The sequence below is a fragment of the Anser cygnoides genome, chromosome 5, assembly GCF_040182565.1.
Source record: "Anser cygnoides isolate HZ-2024a breed goose chromosome 5, Taihu_goose_T2T_genome, whole genome shotgun sequence".
NCBI classification, from domain to species: Eukaryota; Metazoa; Chordata; class Aves; order Anseriformes; family Anatidae; genus Anser; species Anser cygnoides.
The window spans coordinates 9,872,885-9,887,366 of NC_089877.1; the positions used below are offsets into that span (position 1 = coordinate 9,872,885).

The following is a 14,482-nucleotide window of genomic DNA, read 5'->3' on the forward strand; positions in this document are numbered from 1 at the left end:
AAACATAGCATATGCTGAAAACATCTCTCTTTGCAGACTATCTAGCAGGGGAATTTCACTGCATGGTTTCTTCAGCTTAAAATCAGGTTGTCTTTACAGCTGATAATCAAACTTGCCAATTAAGAATAATAACTACATACGTTTAACATCATGCTGATTTCCTAAATAGCTGACATGACCTTCTCTGAAACCTTACAAGCCGGTTATGATTATAATGAACAACTGAGACTGGCTGATGTTGTATAGTCTATTTAGGGTTATTGTTATGTTCTAGTGTGTTTTTTTTACTTTTTTTTTTAAACAAATTGTAGAGGCTGGAAGGAAACAGAGGGGTTCCTTTCTGTAATTGCTAACTGTTCTGTTCACAGTGCACCACGTTGGCAGTTGAGCAAGCTCCATAGGAACTAGATCTATTTTAAATAATAAGTCAACTGGAATTTGCTACTTAGGATTTGAAGTAAGAGATCCTATAAAAGAAAAATTGCTTAATGAGATGGACAGCTGGGATAAGCAGCATGTAAGAAGGAGGGAGGGAACTGTAAATTGGGAAAGGTTTTCTTCTGTGACTTGAATGAGTCAAAAAAAGTCATACTGTTGAGGAGAAAAAAGATGGAGTGCAGTACTGAATACCAAAACGCACAAAGAACAATGTAGCCTGTTTAATATACACATATATATTGAGATATACCTGATATATATGCCATCTTTCTGCTATTCTCAGCATTGGAGAAACCTTGGCTGAACTTCTCTGGTGTTGCAGTTTGGGAGGACGTGGACCAGTTGGAAAGATTCAAAGGAGAAGTGTTGAGTATAATTATGGAGGTCTCAAATATGACCAAGGAGGTAAGAGCTAATCAAGTTGCATGGCTCAGCTTTTACAAGAGAAGCCTTTGGATAACATAGAGATAATCCTCAAGTATGCAGAAGGTAGAATCAAACTGTGTAAAGGACAGAAATAGTCTTTCCTAAAAGCCTATGGTTTATGTGATAGAAAGTTGTGATCTTATGCTACAGGAAGAAAGATGCAGGTTAAACAATAGGGAAAAGCTTTCTAACAGGATAATAAAATATTGGAGTTTCCGTCTTTGGAGGTCTTTAAAAACATGTTAGACAAACATCTGTCATGAATGATATAGGTATAGATAATCCTGCCTGGGGCAGGGGGATAAACCAGATGACTTCATGAGGTATTTTCTTTCCCTGTTTTTCGTGATTCCACATTGAGGCTACCCTCACTTATGCATGTTTGGATCTGATCCATTAGTCTAGCCTGATATTCACATTCCAGGATGGGATTTTAAAAAGAGCTTTGAAAAAATCTGGTGGGATTTGGATGCCTACTTCCCTTTGACTACTTTTAAGAGTCCTAGCCTGTAAAAGTATTCTTCATCCAGACAGAGACAGATAATTTTCTGTATGTTGATATTTAAATCCTCTGACTAAATCTGTGTTTCCCTGAAATGTTTCTGCCTGCTCCAACATGCCCTTCTACATTAAATTGCTATTTTTCCAGATGAATCATACTGAGAACATCCAGCATATCAAGCTGGATATAAAAATGTGCAGTCAGAAATGTGAGCTAATCAACACCAGCTTTTGTATTTCTTCGTTAAATACAAAAGGGACCGTTTCCAGATCTCGCCACTGGCTCTGGGTAACCCAAATATCTCAGTGAACAATAAACTGACCCAACCAGCAGACAGCCCCATGGGAAGCAGAGGTTTGGCAAAGACTGATCTTGCATGGAAATGGAGCAGAACATACTTAAAATGAATAAAGTAAACAACATTGTGAAATTCTGTTGATTCTTTCTTAGAAGCTGTGTATAGTGTCTGTCCTTTCTGCTTCCTCTGTGTTTTCTATTCGCTACACCTTTAGACTTCAGCGTTGGCTACCTCAGCTGGTTTTCTGGTGCTGTTTTATGTCCAGCAGTACTTGTCTTCCACTCTGTTTTTCCACTGATGTCTCTGCAGAGTCTTTCATGAATCTTTCCTTTCATTTTACATCCTGAACAAGGAGCAAGGTACATTGCAGATAGGAAATCAAGCAACTACACTTGTGTGTGAGCCAAAAAACTCCAGAATTGAAAGGTACCTGCCCTCTGACTGTTGAGGGAATAGGGCATTAACCCAGGAGCTAGTGCTGCTTCTTGCTCTAAGAGGCTTAAAGTCACGTTACTTAGAAGTGTACTTGCTACTCAAGGCACAGGGAAGGAGTAGACTTGCTGCTCAGATCTTCTGAAACTGGGTTGCCCTTTACAGAGGGCATGCCTGGAGCAGGAGAGGAAGGTGGTACAAGCACAGTCTGCTGCCCTGCAAGGGAAGGATTTCAAGGGAGGAGGGTACTTGCTTGCAACAGAACCATTGAAGTACCCTCTGGGGAGAACAGCTGAATCCTTTCAGGCCACAGAGGGCCAATAATGTTGGTTTTCCACAACCTAAAGGACTGTGAGAGCTATTAGCCCATTTTATGAAAGCAACATTTAAAAAAAAAAAAATTAGTCTCATGATAGGATCTTCAGTGCAGAAAGCTGTTCCATGTTTGTGATGATCTGGGTCTCACAGCTGCATGGTTTACAACTCTCAGCCTGGGAAAGATTATTTCAGGGACATTTCTTTGGCATTTCCTGCTTGCTAGTTGAGTGCCCTCCACATGCCCCCTTGCCCTGTTTCATGGGCTGGCTGTCAGGAATTTAATTGCAGCTTGCTCTCCCTGGATTGACTGGATAAACGAACTTTGGAGAATGCCTTAAGACTGCGTAGCCCTAAGAAGTAGGTGAGCTTTGCTAAGATCTGCCCTACAGATGTCCCTCTGTGAATTTGTGCCCAAATTGTCACTTTCAGGGCTGTTTGCAATTCTGTAAGGCTGGTTTGCTTGCTTTTATCCCGAGCTTTCCAGGCCTCTCTCTGCTGTAAATGCTTCCCTTTCCTCTTTTATCATGCTATATTCCTTGCAACAGCTTCCCTCTTCCTTATCAGTTATTATTCCAGCCCGTTAAAGTCCCCTTTTTCCTGTTAGTGGTTTTTTATATATTCCCCTGTGGGGTGTGCTGGGAACACACAATTTCAAGCTCAGAGATTCACTCCTCAGCACCCATACAGCATTTAGGGACCCCGTGTCTTGTCCTCTCCACACGGGACACATGGGCAGTGAGTGCCTCTAGCACTCTTCCAGGGCTCAGGACAAGGCAGCCCTCCATCCCTTGCCTGTGGATTCCTTCAGACCAGGTGGCCGGGGACATCTGTGCTTGCTGTTTGCTCGCTTGGTTTTTCCTCAAGCCTCGGCATGGGCTCGGCAGCACAGGCAGCTCCTGTGGAGGTGTGTAGGCGTGTTGGTGTCTGTGACTAAGTGTCAGGCCCTGTTAGACTGCAGTGGGGCAGGCAGATATAACTGCCTGACCACACCTGGTCTCCTTAAACACAAGGATTGCCCTGTGAGCCTGGCCTGCTGCCCATCAACTACAGATGAAAACCCCACTGGCTGTTTCGGGCTATTGAGTGATGCTTTGAACCGTGACCACGGAGGACTTGCCTCGGTCCTACTTCCTGACAGTTCTTGCTCCAGCTTGTCCTACACCTATAGCACAAGATCCCTCATTTCAGACAGCACTCCTGTCCTCCATCACCCTTCTGCCCTTCCTTCAGCCCTAGCCTGGTCTAATCTTAACACAGTCAGATCCTGTACGGGGCACCCAGCTGCCTACGGCATGGCTAAGCTCTCCTGATGTTCTGTAAGGAGACCATCAATTTGAGGAGTATGCCAGAAAATCCTTTGGTGTGTGCTCCTTCTGTGCCAGCTCTGCAGAGACAGCCCACTGGGGGCTGTGACCATCCTCGTCCTTGAAGCACTCAGTACTGACATCAGTGGCATGACCTAAGATAAAGTTGGTATGAAAAATATTTGTCTGTCTTTTCAAATTCGGCGTGTTTGGCCTGTTTTTCATTACAGCTGCAGTGTGTGGCATTGGCACAGCCAGTCCTGCCTGTCTGGGAGAGGGAGGAGCCTCTGCCAGCACCCCAAAAGCAGGAGACCCAGGTCTCATCCCTTAGCCTCAGTTCTCGTGAATGAAATGTCTGTTTAAACTGATACTAAAAATTTTATTGTCTTTTCAGGATTTTTTTTTACCTCTTTAAATAAGTCTCTTTCCATTTTTTAATTTTTTTTTTTAATTTAAATTCATTCAAAACAACATTTTCAAAATGAAATGTCCTGACTTTTCAGGACAGAATGTTCTGGTTTCCCTGGTGAAATTATTTCTCAAATATTATCATGTTTATGAAGGATCTTGCTCATTCAAAACCTGCTGTTAAATATCCTTCTTTCTGAACACTTCTGTGTGCCCCTTCTGAACACTTCAGCAATATAGAGGGAAAACAGACGGGGCAGACGAGGTCAAGATTTGAGTTTGGGTGGATTTTGGTATATTGACTTATGTGGATGTTTGCCTGAATCAGTCTGTAAGCAATTCAAGAACTGCATTTGTCTTTGTGAAGTATAGTGTGTCTTCATCTGCTTCTTGACCCACAGTCTGTCAGAATATAGCTCCATTTTTCTTCGTGTGTCTTCAGCCCTACTGTATTTTCCGTTTCATCTCCTTTAGTAGTGTGACTAAGCACCTCTTGAGGGTTACTCTGTGACACGGTCAGTTCATTTGAGTTGATAATTTCTGGGAGTTATATAGCTGGACTTGTGTTTTTAAATTTCCCTTTACCCCATAATTTTTTTTCCCTTGGAATGGCTCGAGGAAATGCACACAAACTAAAATCTGCATGTGGTTTTACTTGGAAGGCTTAACGAGAGATGTTGACCTATGTGTTTCTAGCCTGTTTCTACAACAAGAAAGTTATTTTGAATTCTGTCCAAAGCTTCCCTTATATATGCAAAAATTAAGATATTGGGCAATTACTTTTTTCAGCGAGAAAACAATATGTTCTGAGCAGTTCCAGAACATCACACTTAAAACTTTTTTTCTTTCTGCTATGCAGATCCTCTTTTTATGAAAGAATGACCTTGGTGATCATTTTTCATGTTCCTGAGGTGTCTTCGCTCCCAGAAGCTGTCCACTTATTTCCTTCTGGGCTTTCAAGGCACATTAAAAAACATCTGTTATTGCACCAACTGATGCAGCCTTTATTATTTTTGCTACAACTGAACTTTGCAAAATTGCCATGCTGGATTTTATGGGCAGTTTCTGGGTTAAAGTGCAAGCCAGACTACAAGGAAAAAGAAAAAGCCCCAACTGCAGGCAGGCAACTGCTGGAAGTAGGCCTCTGTTGCCTCAGCGTGGGCTGGGCAGTTCAGGCTGGGCTTAACTTTGATCTTGGGCTCTCGTGGTTGCTTGACTTTACTCATATGCTGATCTCAATGGGATTACATGTGAGTTTAAACAGGATGAGTGTTTGCTGTGTTGCAGCTTTGGACTATACCCAGTGCTGGCGAGCACACAGACAATATTGTGGTGGGCAGCTGGAGTCACCACTCTGAGGCACGCTACTCAGTGGACCCGGAGGAGCATCTGTTAACAGAAAATAGTTTAGCTGGGAATAAAATAAAGTTAAGCACAAAAGTCTAGTGTCTCATCTCTTCTGTGTATGCAGGACCACTTGCTTCCAACTAAACCTGTGCTCTCTACACAGCTGCAGTTTCTAATGAAAATTCACTGGGGCACCTGGTGCTAATGCCCTCATGTGCATGTCTGGCTCGGGCAGCGGCCTGCCTGTAGCTCTCAGTGCTGTTGTTGCTGGGGAGATCACAGCCTTCCGTTCATCAGAAAGTAAGTCCGGTTTCCTTATCTGTATCTGTAAGGGTGGGAGTTTTAAATAATTGCTCTATGTGTTTCCTAATTGATCAGGTTTGTGGTATGCTGTGGATGTGAACAAAAACTTGCTGACTGGTTTTGGTTTGGGGCCTGCAAACAGATGCAGTGAATGACGCTTGAGAGCTTGGCTGTTCCTGATCAAGTTACTGGAGAAAGACCCTGGCTGTTTAAAGTCAGCATTAAATGCTTGTTGTCCTCAGTGAATTGAGAAAGTTTGTGCGTGAAAGGGTTTTCCAGGTGGTTTGGAGCCTCCAGGAGTGTTTTTAGTTAGTGTAAAGCAGAGCTGGATTTTAACACAGGCTGCTGTGAGGTAAAGAAGGAGATTAGATTGAGCAACGTGAGAAATGTGGTTTATTTATTCTCTCAGAAATGACTCAAAACAGTGGTTTGTGGCTTGGATGTGAGATGTGAGGAGGTTATCTGGCTGACCTGAGATCACGCAGGCTATCTGCAGTAGGACTAGAAAACAATTCTCTATCTTCCAGTGCAGTGCTGCAGCCGCTGACGTATGAAACAACAGTGAACCCTTAAGTGACCTTCATTACAAAACCAAACGCTTTGGTACGTTTCTTCTTTTTCTGAGTTGTTGTAGGCCACTGTCAATCACCACATTCAGGCAGTATTCAATGTCTCTTAAACCATGATTTGTTAAGGTGGTATTAATTAATCCAAAAGCTACAACAAACTTCTGCTGAAACTAGTAAATGCTTTCCTTCCTTTTCAAATGAAAGCTAATGCAGGTCATGAGACTGTGGTAACAATCTGAGGGGCTGTGGCTTAACCATGAAAGCGTTGCATCTGTACTACCTCCTCCTAGTTCTGGTTATTCCTTTTTGCATGAGTCACTGGTAGGCAGGTGAGCTTCCAAAATGAACTGAGATTGCAGGACTGGTTTGTGGGCATGCGCAGACCTGAATGTAGTAGGTAATGTCGTGCTGCAATTGCTGAGGAGGTACACAGCAAGGCTGGTGGAAAGGAAACTGTAGCACAGGTGAGAGAGAGTGGGAAAGACTCAGCTGAGCCAAAGAACTGCATGTCTGATGCAAAATCAGATTTCTTCCATCTTTCAAGTGAATTTTTGGGGTAACAGTCTGAGAAATTTGGCTAAACACTGTGGTGTACTGTGTTGTTGATTTCACCTTTGTACTGCATTGTTTATTATTTATTTTTTAACTGGGAGATGCAGCACCCTTAAATATGATTTCCAATTTTTTTTTTTTACCCCATAGGACTTCATACAGTCAAAAAAAAAAATCATTTTATTTTGAATGCTTATTAATGCCAAAGCAGACCTTTGAATCTCAGGTACGAATGGTATCAAAGTAAGCATATTCAGCAAGAACTTTACCAGATTTTTTCCTAAGTAAGTTTTCCTAAAAGCCTAAAGCCAAAAGAGAGGCCCCTGTAACTTCACTATAGCAGTCTGACAAGGATGCAACCACGTCAGGAGCCAACTGAGGTGTGAGCCCTGATATGGTCTGTAATTTCTTCATCAGATTCTGCTTTCCTTCATTAACTTCTGACCTCTGAATGTGTGGGTTGCAAGTCCTGCTGAGACATGGCAGCATTGTTTGATAACAGAAGAAAGCACAAGGGATGTTAAAAACCAAGCTCTCAGTTGTCACCACCTTGTTTTCCAAAGGTGTGTGATGATGGGCAAGGGGCAGGTGTTGAAAACACCGTAAGGAATTTTTTCCAAAGAAAATCTAAGCATGAGAATAAGGGGGACGTGTCTGAAGATCGGTTTTGCTTGGCATACATTAGCACTGTGTTCTTAGGATGGAAATTGGAAATGATACTCCATTGGTCTGTGTATCTGAGGAAATAAAAGGTTCACTACTTTCTGACCTACGTTTTTGGTAAGAAGTGTTTTTTTGTGTGTGCAAATTCTGATTATTTTTTTGTTGTTGTTAGTGAATGCTGTGTTAAAATACACTCAAAATTGCTGTTACGGCAAACCTGGAAAGTAGTAATATTTTGCTCACAATTCTCGGTTGTTCCACAGGCATATCTTTGTAGGTTTGTAGCTTTCTCTCGCCCTGTTGTCAAGCTTTGTAAATAGTTTACAGCAAACACAAAAGCAGAGGAAATTGGAAGAGCAGATTAAACCCCAGAAGCTGCATTTAAAACTCAAGGAAGTTAAGAGGAGGGTTGTCTGTGTCTGGCCCAGTATACGTGAGGGTTTTGATCTTCCAGTATGGTGCGTACCCTATGTCAGGAACGAATAGCATGCGGTCTTCACTATGCACTTAGCCTCTTCCATGCACAGGAATAAGAGTCCAAGTACCTTGTACCTTCTTATCTTCTGTATTTGTCCCTTCACTTGTCACTGTGTCAGTTGTCAGCACTGCTGGTCTGGCTTATGTTTTAGATGAACTCTTGACCTTTGACTTATTTGATGCATCTGCAAAGAGGATGCTTTTGTAGGGTTTCAAATATTTGGGAACTGAAACAAGAAACATTTAGGGACCAAATTTCTTTAATGCTATATGAAATTGAATAGAAATACGTATTTAAGCTTTAGCGCTTGGACAAACATGCCCAAGAAACTCGGGATGAAGATTTCATGGGAATTAACTGGTGAAATTGTGTAGATCTTTCTCTAGCACTGAGTTTCAGCTGGGTTTTTGTCTGGGTATGGATTGTTAGCTCCTTTGATTCAGAGGCGAGCGTGTGTCATTCATTGCCTTTCAGGCGTAACAGACCAGGTGGGCAGCCCTAAGGTACCGCGTTCTCCTTCAGCTCAGAACAAATCTCGTTCTTCAGTTCCTAACTAGTACATTTTAGGTGAAGATTTTCTTATTTTTGTCCCAGATTGCTCAGCCAAATTCTTGTATTAGGTCCAGTTCCTGTTTTTAAGTGGATTGTATTCCATTCAGCATGCCAGTTTCTAGGACTGTTTTTGTAAAGAAATGCTTAAAAAGATATTTCTAACTATTTTAAGGGTACAGCATTCAGGTTATACAGCGTTCAGGTCAGCTTAGGCTATTGTAGCATTGATAGTTGTCATTCAGGGCTGTAAAACATATTTTAAACATTTTTATGTGGTACGATGTACAGTAAGTAATGTACATTTAGAAGACAGAAAGAGGAAATAAGCTTGCTATGCTTGTATCAGGGACAGGCACACTGCAAGCGTTTTTTCCTCCTTGGATGCAGTGAAGCATTTAGGGGTAAAATGATCTAGGTAACTGCTAGAGAAACCTTTTTTTCCACCATGTCTCACCACTGTATGTATATATGAGCAAAAATAAAAATAATAAAGTATTGCTAATAGGTAGTCTCTTAAAAATACTTTCTGATTCTGATTAAAAGGGAAATATTTATTATTGACATACCCAGGTCTCCCCACCATCACATCTAACTCTTTTGAAATGATGGAGCATTAGTGCTGCTGCATGATGAGACAGGAAATAGTTGTGTTTTGGAAGGATACAGGCTGGGTGGGAGAACAGCAAAATTTATTTGTTAAAAGATGCTTTAAAAACCGAATTCTCAGTGATACTAGTAGGTGACATATTCCTTTCTGGGTATGGCAAAATGAAATGTGCCAATTTTTTTTTCTGCTTTGCTTGTGTGAAAACGAACATTAAAAAGCGCAGTACGTTTGCATTTCTCTTCGTTCTGTGCAGTGAATCATGGCAAGGGTACTGTTAACTAAGTTCAATTGTCTGAAAATGCGTTTCACATGTTTTTTAATAATTACTTCTGAAATCAAGTGAGAGAAAGTAGTGCCAGGCATTTCAGAGAGAAATCTGCATGCTGACTGCACTTGAACACTTTTGAGCACATCCTTTGACACTTTTTCATTTATCCAAATACTAAGACATTAGTATTTGATCACACCATTATTGCACCAAACACGTGAAAAGTAACACATCTGCCAGCAAAGAACTTCAGTATATACAATCTCCTTTTGAAAGCAATGCTGAAACTAAAGGTTTTTTAGATTCTATGTTTTTTACATGTTGCAATTATTTAGATCTAAAAAATCAAACTCAGAAAATAAACTTAAACCAAATCTTTCAATGAGCCAAGGTTTATCAATGTTGAGAAAACTTGAGATACTTCATCTTGTTCAAAACCAAGGAAGAAAAACACATGCTTGAATCTAGACGTTTATTTATTTATTTATTTTTTATTTAGCCAAAGCATTTATTTGAATGCCCCAAGTATTCCCCCAAAACACTTCACAGGAGAGCCAGTAAAATATTACTGCATCAGGGGAAATTGGAGCTAAAACACTGAGGCTGTTTTAGTGAACTTATTGCTGAAGATACATGGTTCTATTGTCCGTATGTTGCAGGCTAATTCCCAAGAAAGTTTTGATGGATTGTGAAGAAAGAACAAGTTATTGCAACTAAGTTCATTGGAATTCTACTATATTACAACAGTGTTTGAAACTGTGTTTAGCTGACCAGGAACCATCATAAATTTCAATAATGTTTAATTTAACTCGGTTATGTTTGTTGCTTCTTGGTCTATTTAATTTTCCAGGAGATAAGATAGATAGAAAAATAATGTGTATGTGCTGTGCATCTATATATAGATATGTAGATAAGTCTATATATACATACACATAATTTAACTTTATGAGTTAGAGTTATGAGAAGAGTTCTCATAAGAAGTAATTAACATGTGAAAGCTACCATATATAATTACTACCGCCCAGGTAGTAATAAATGGTATTGAGAGTTACTGGATGAGTCACTCTACGCTGTAGTAACCTCCCAGGTCAAGTTTTGTGCTGTGGTGACAAGCAGGTACCACGTATGCCATAAATACCTGTACGGTGCCTGCCGGTGTCCATACTGCAGGCTGCTCTCTCTTTTTCTAATGGCAAAGCTACTTAAAGACAGAAGTGGTTGTAGACATCGAGACTGTGCCCCAGATGTAGGCTCCGAGTTGTCTTTCTGAGTGGACAATTTAGCTGCAATCTGTGATAGGATTGACCCGATATAACTGTATTTTCCTTCTCGTACTTTTCTGCCTACAAACAAGATAAGAGCTGAATAAAATCTTGCTGGTAAATAAGTAACGTGGTGAACTTGCGTACAGTTCGCAGTGCATTTGTGGAGTGAGCACAGGCAGGGGAAGGGAATGCAAAAGCACACAGGATAAAGCATAAGCCACGGTTTCTTTGCGCTAGCTCTTGTGCTTCATGCCTTCCACTTCAGCATGGTGTTTTGCAAGCTGGAGCCCTTGGTTTTTAGGAAGACTGGAACTGAGCTAACGCCCCATGGAGAGTTTTATATTCCCGAGCCTTCTCACCTGCACCCCAAACCTGAGGGTACCACAAATCATTCGTTGTCCCTCAGCCTGACTTGATTAAATGTTCCCCTCTACGCTTTCATGTGTTATTCTGCAGTGAAGGGAAAAAAAGAGGGTTTGTGCTGGAATCCAAGTACAGTTTTTAAATTTTTTTTCAGCAGTTGAAAGAATGAATGATTACAGCTTGTGAGCCCATCTGAGCCTTGATTAACTTTAAAAGCAACAACAGCAACAACAACAAAAACCACTATACAACGTGTCAAGCAGGAAAGTTTTTGTTTTTTTTTTTAAAAAAAAAAACTTGCACACAATAATAATAATAATAATAAACCCTCCCGGGGGGATGGATGCTGTTACAGAGGGCTGTCATTTGGTGCCAGCACGATTTGCCAGGGATGTTGAAAACAAAGAGCTGGGGAATGTGGAGCAGCAGACTGTCTCAACAAGTGCTCATGAAATATGTTGTTGTTTTTTTTTCCTCTCCTACCCCTTTCCTCCCCAGTCGAAAGCTCGTATTATTCACACACCCTTAGGGCGATTACTTGAAAGGATATTTAGCTCTGCACGTAATCCTCACCAGCGTGAGCTTCCGGAGCTGGGGCGCTTGTTGACAGGGCTCTGCAAAGCTGAGGGTAAACGAGTCGCTCCTCCTGCAGGTTTTCTGGCTGCTCGGGGTGGCAAGAGGCTCCTCGGTGAGGGGCATGGCAGCCAGCGGGTGCTGTCATCGCTGCCTTTGGGTGGCTGTGAGCTGCCTGCCTCCTCGGAGCCTTGGGCGGGGTGGCCCTGGGGAGCGCGGCCGCACGGTCCTGTGGAGCCGTACCAATTGTTTCCTCTCTTATGCTTAGCTACAGAGACTCCAAAGTGCTAACACGCTGGTTTTATATCTTGGACTGATACACAAGTGTCTTCCTTCTGTGTACGCACTGGGTGAATACAGCTAGGTTTATTTATAGCTGGTTCCCTCTCTTCCCCAGTCTTGTGTCATTGCCAAACTTTCACCCCAGAAACCAAAAGCCTTTCCTGAATCTTGGGATGCAGGGGACCAGCTGAGCTGATGTACAGCTAACGATGAGTGCCGACCGACGGGAGCGGTCTGTAGGGTGAAACACTTGGTGCTGAGCATCCACCATCCGTGCTATTCCCTGTCTTAGATTTTTGTTTAATTTTTCTTTTACTCCAAACTGTTTCCAGTCTGTCCCACGAACCGGCTGCTTGCCTGCACCTCGAGATGCACATCTTCCCGTTGACTTTTTTCTGACACACAGAGCACGGCACCAGAAGTAGGGTCGGTCAGTGGGTTTGCTTCAAAAGCACGCTGCCAGCCCGATCCCCAACACAAGGTGCCCAGGCACCCGTGACACTCCTGCCGTGGAAGCTGGCCAGCAGGACTTGCCTCAGCACCGGCACCGTGCTCCTTCGGGCAGCACCTGGCCGTAAGCTGCTGCTGAAACCCACACTCGAATCCCCCGGTGCTCGAGAGCCTGATTTCCTTGGGAGCTCTCACGGTGGAGATGCTGGGGAGCATGTGGGTGTGAAGGCACCGCAGGGAGAAGATAAAACAACTCACCCAGGGCATTTCTGCTGCCCGCAGACTGCGCTAAGGAAGTTTTGTAAGGGAAATGAATGCCCTCCAGTGGCAGAAAATAGCAAAAATAGATCAGCTCAATTTGTTTTCAGTAACTGCCACAGAATTGGTGTAAATACACTTCAGTCCGTAGATGTGCCCAGCTACAGGGCACCGTGCAGTACTAGCGGGGACCTTGGCTCAGTTCTTGCACTTGGCAGCATCGCAGAGCGAGGAGCTGAACGTTGGTCAAACTCTTTCAGCAATATATGGCAGTGGGCCTCGGGATGCTCAAACAGCATGCACAGCCAGGTTGTGTCAATGCAGGTCATGTTATCGGCCTGCTTGGCTTCGTCAGCTGCCTGTAGGTCCTGCGGAGTGCGCTGGAGCGTGTGACATGGGGGGGAACCAGCAAAACAGCATGCTGTGACCACCAGGTAGAGGCGGGGAGAATGGGAAATACAGGGTCTGAATGCGTGAATCTATTGCACGTTGAGGTTTTATTCAAGAGCGTGTTTTAGCTTGACTGATTGTTTCATTTTTTTAAAAACAACGCTGTCCTAAGGTGTCCAGGCATATTTGTGGGGCAGAGAGATTAAGGTGCTGTCTTTCTTGCTGGCTTATAATGGAAAATTTTCCTGTAGAGAAATACGCTGTAACACATTTCTGTGTTTGTTGCAGAATATTCCTCTTGTAACAAAGAGCTGATGTGAGATGGAAATGTGCCTGATCACCCTACTTTCCAAATTCAGAACAGATTCATGAACAAATGAGAAGTTTTTATAACCAAAAGCAAAAACCCAAAGAAAGATTTGACACGCAGGGGGCTGTGGGCAGACTGGGAGGAGATGGCGAGCACGAGGCGCCGTGGTCGCTCTGCCCTTCAACACGAGTGGCTCCCACCTCCCAGCCCTGATCCAAATACCTCTATTTCTTCTTCCTCTTGGGGTGCCCACGTCTCCTGCAGGTTAGTGCCTGAAATGGCACTTGTTGCTGGAAGCACAGCTCCTGGCAGTGCAGAAGTTCCAAGCTGCTCAATGAAATTTGGAGATTCCTGACTCTGAGACTCGGAGTGCCCCAAAGTGACTGACGTCCTCTTCTGGGAATCAGCTAGCATGTTATTGGGCTAGGGGGTAAAGCTGGGTGCTTCTTTTAGCTTTTGATATGTATCTCACTCCCTAAACACCAGGAGGAGGTCTGTGTAGGAATTTAGTGAGTTTTAAGCAGTTGTTTGACAAAAATGTTTATGATCTTGTCCAGTTGTGTTTTTTTTTTTTAGATCTGAATGGACAACTTAATTCCAGAGCACCACAAAACCCATGTCTGATCTAGCCCTAGCAAGGTCTTACCTAAAATGATTACGTTAAATAAAGACTTTTCTGTCTTTGTTGTATATTAGATCTGAGAAACAACCGCAGAGATCCGTGTTCATCCCAAAAAGCCCCTGCCACGGCAGTACGGTCACAGGCCAGGCATGTCCGTGGGTGCACAGAGAGCGCGGACCCCGCAGCTGTCAGCCCCGTTGTTCTTGCGTGCCGCATTTATGCACAACATTACCTTGTGATTTGCAATGCTCGCAGTATGTCTTCCTTCAAAACAAAAGAATGATGTCCCAGTCTCTAAAACACTTATTTTGGGTGATACAAAGGAGGCGCTTTTGGGAAAAAAAGAGACCAAGTTGCATGTACTATGTGAATATCAGCACAAGTAGAAGGAATTTTAAATGCATTTTAAATGACCCTGAATGTTGTTTGTGGAAATGCTGTTTTTCCAGAAACAATTTTCTAAGTTCATCGTCATTTGGTGATGGCCCAGGAAAGAGTGAGATC

General features: G+C 42.8%; 1 protein-coding gene across 32 annotated transcripts in view; it reads left to right on the top strand.

The window, feature by feature from the left end:
* The window catches only part of CCDC34 (coiled-coil domain containing 34), a 114,642-nt gene that overhangs the window by 76,024 nt on the left and 24,136 nt on the right, over positions 1 to 14,482 (top strand). For 22 of the 32 annotated variants that reach the window (XM_066997466.1, XM_066997464.1, XM_066997481.1 and 19 more), the window contains 2 exons: positions 722 to 5,773; positions 6,304 to 6,379. The gene's annotated coding sequence lies outside the window, so the exon portion shown is untranslated. The remainder of the gene's footprint in view (positions 1 to 721; positions 5,774 to 6,303; positions 6,380 to 14,482) is intronic. The other 10 variants (XM_066997465.1, XM_066997484.1, XM_066997476.1 and 7 more) reach the window with 6 other exon arrangements.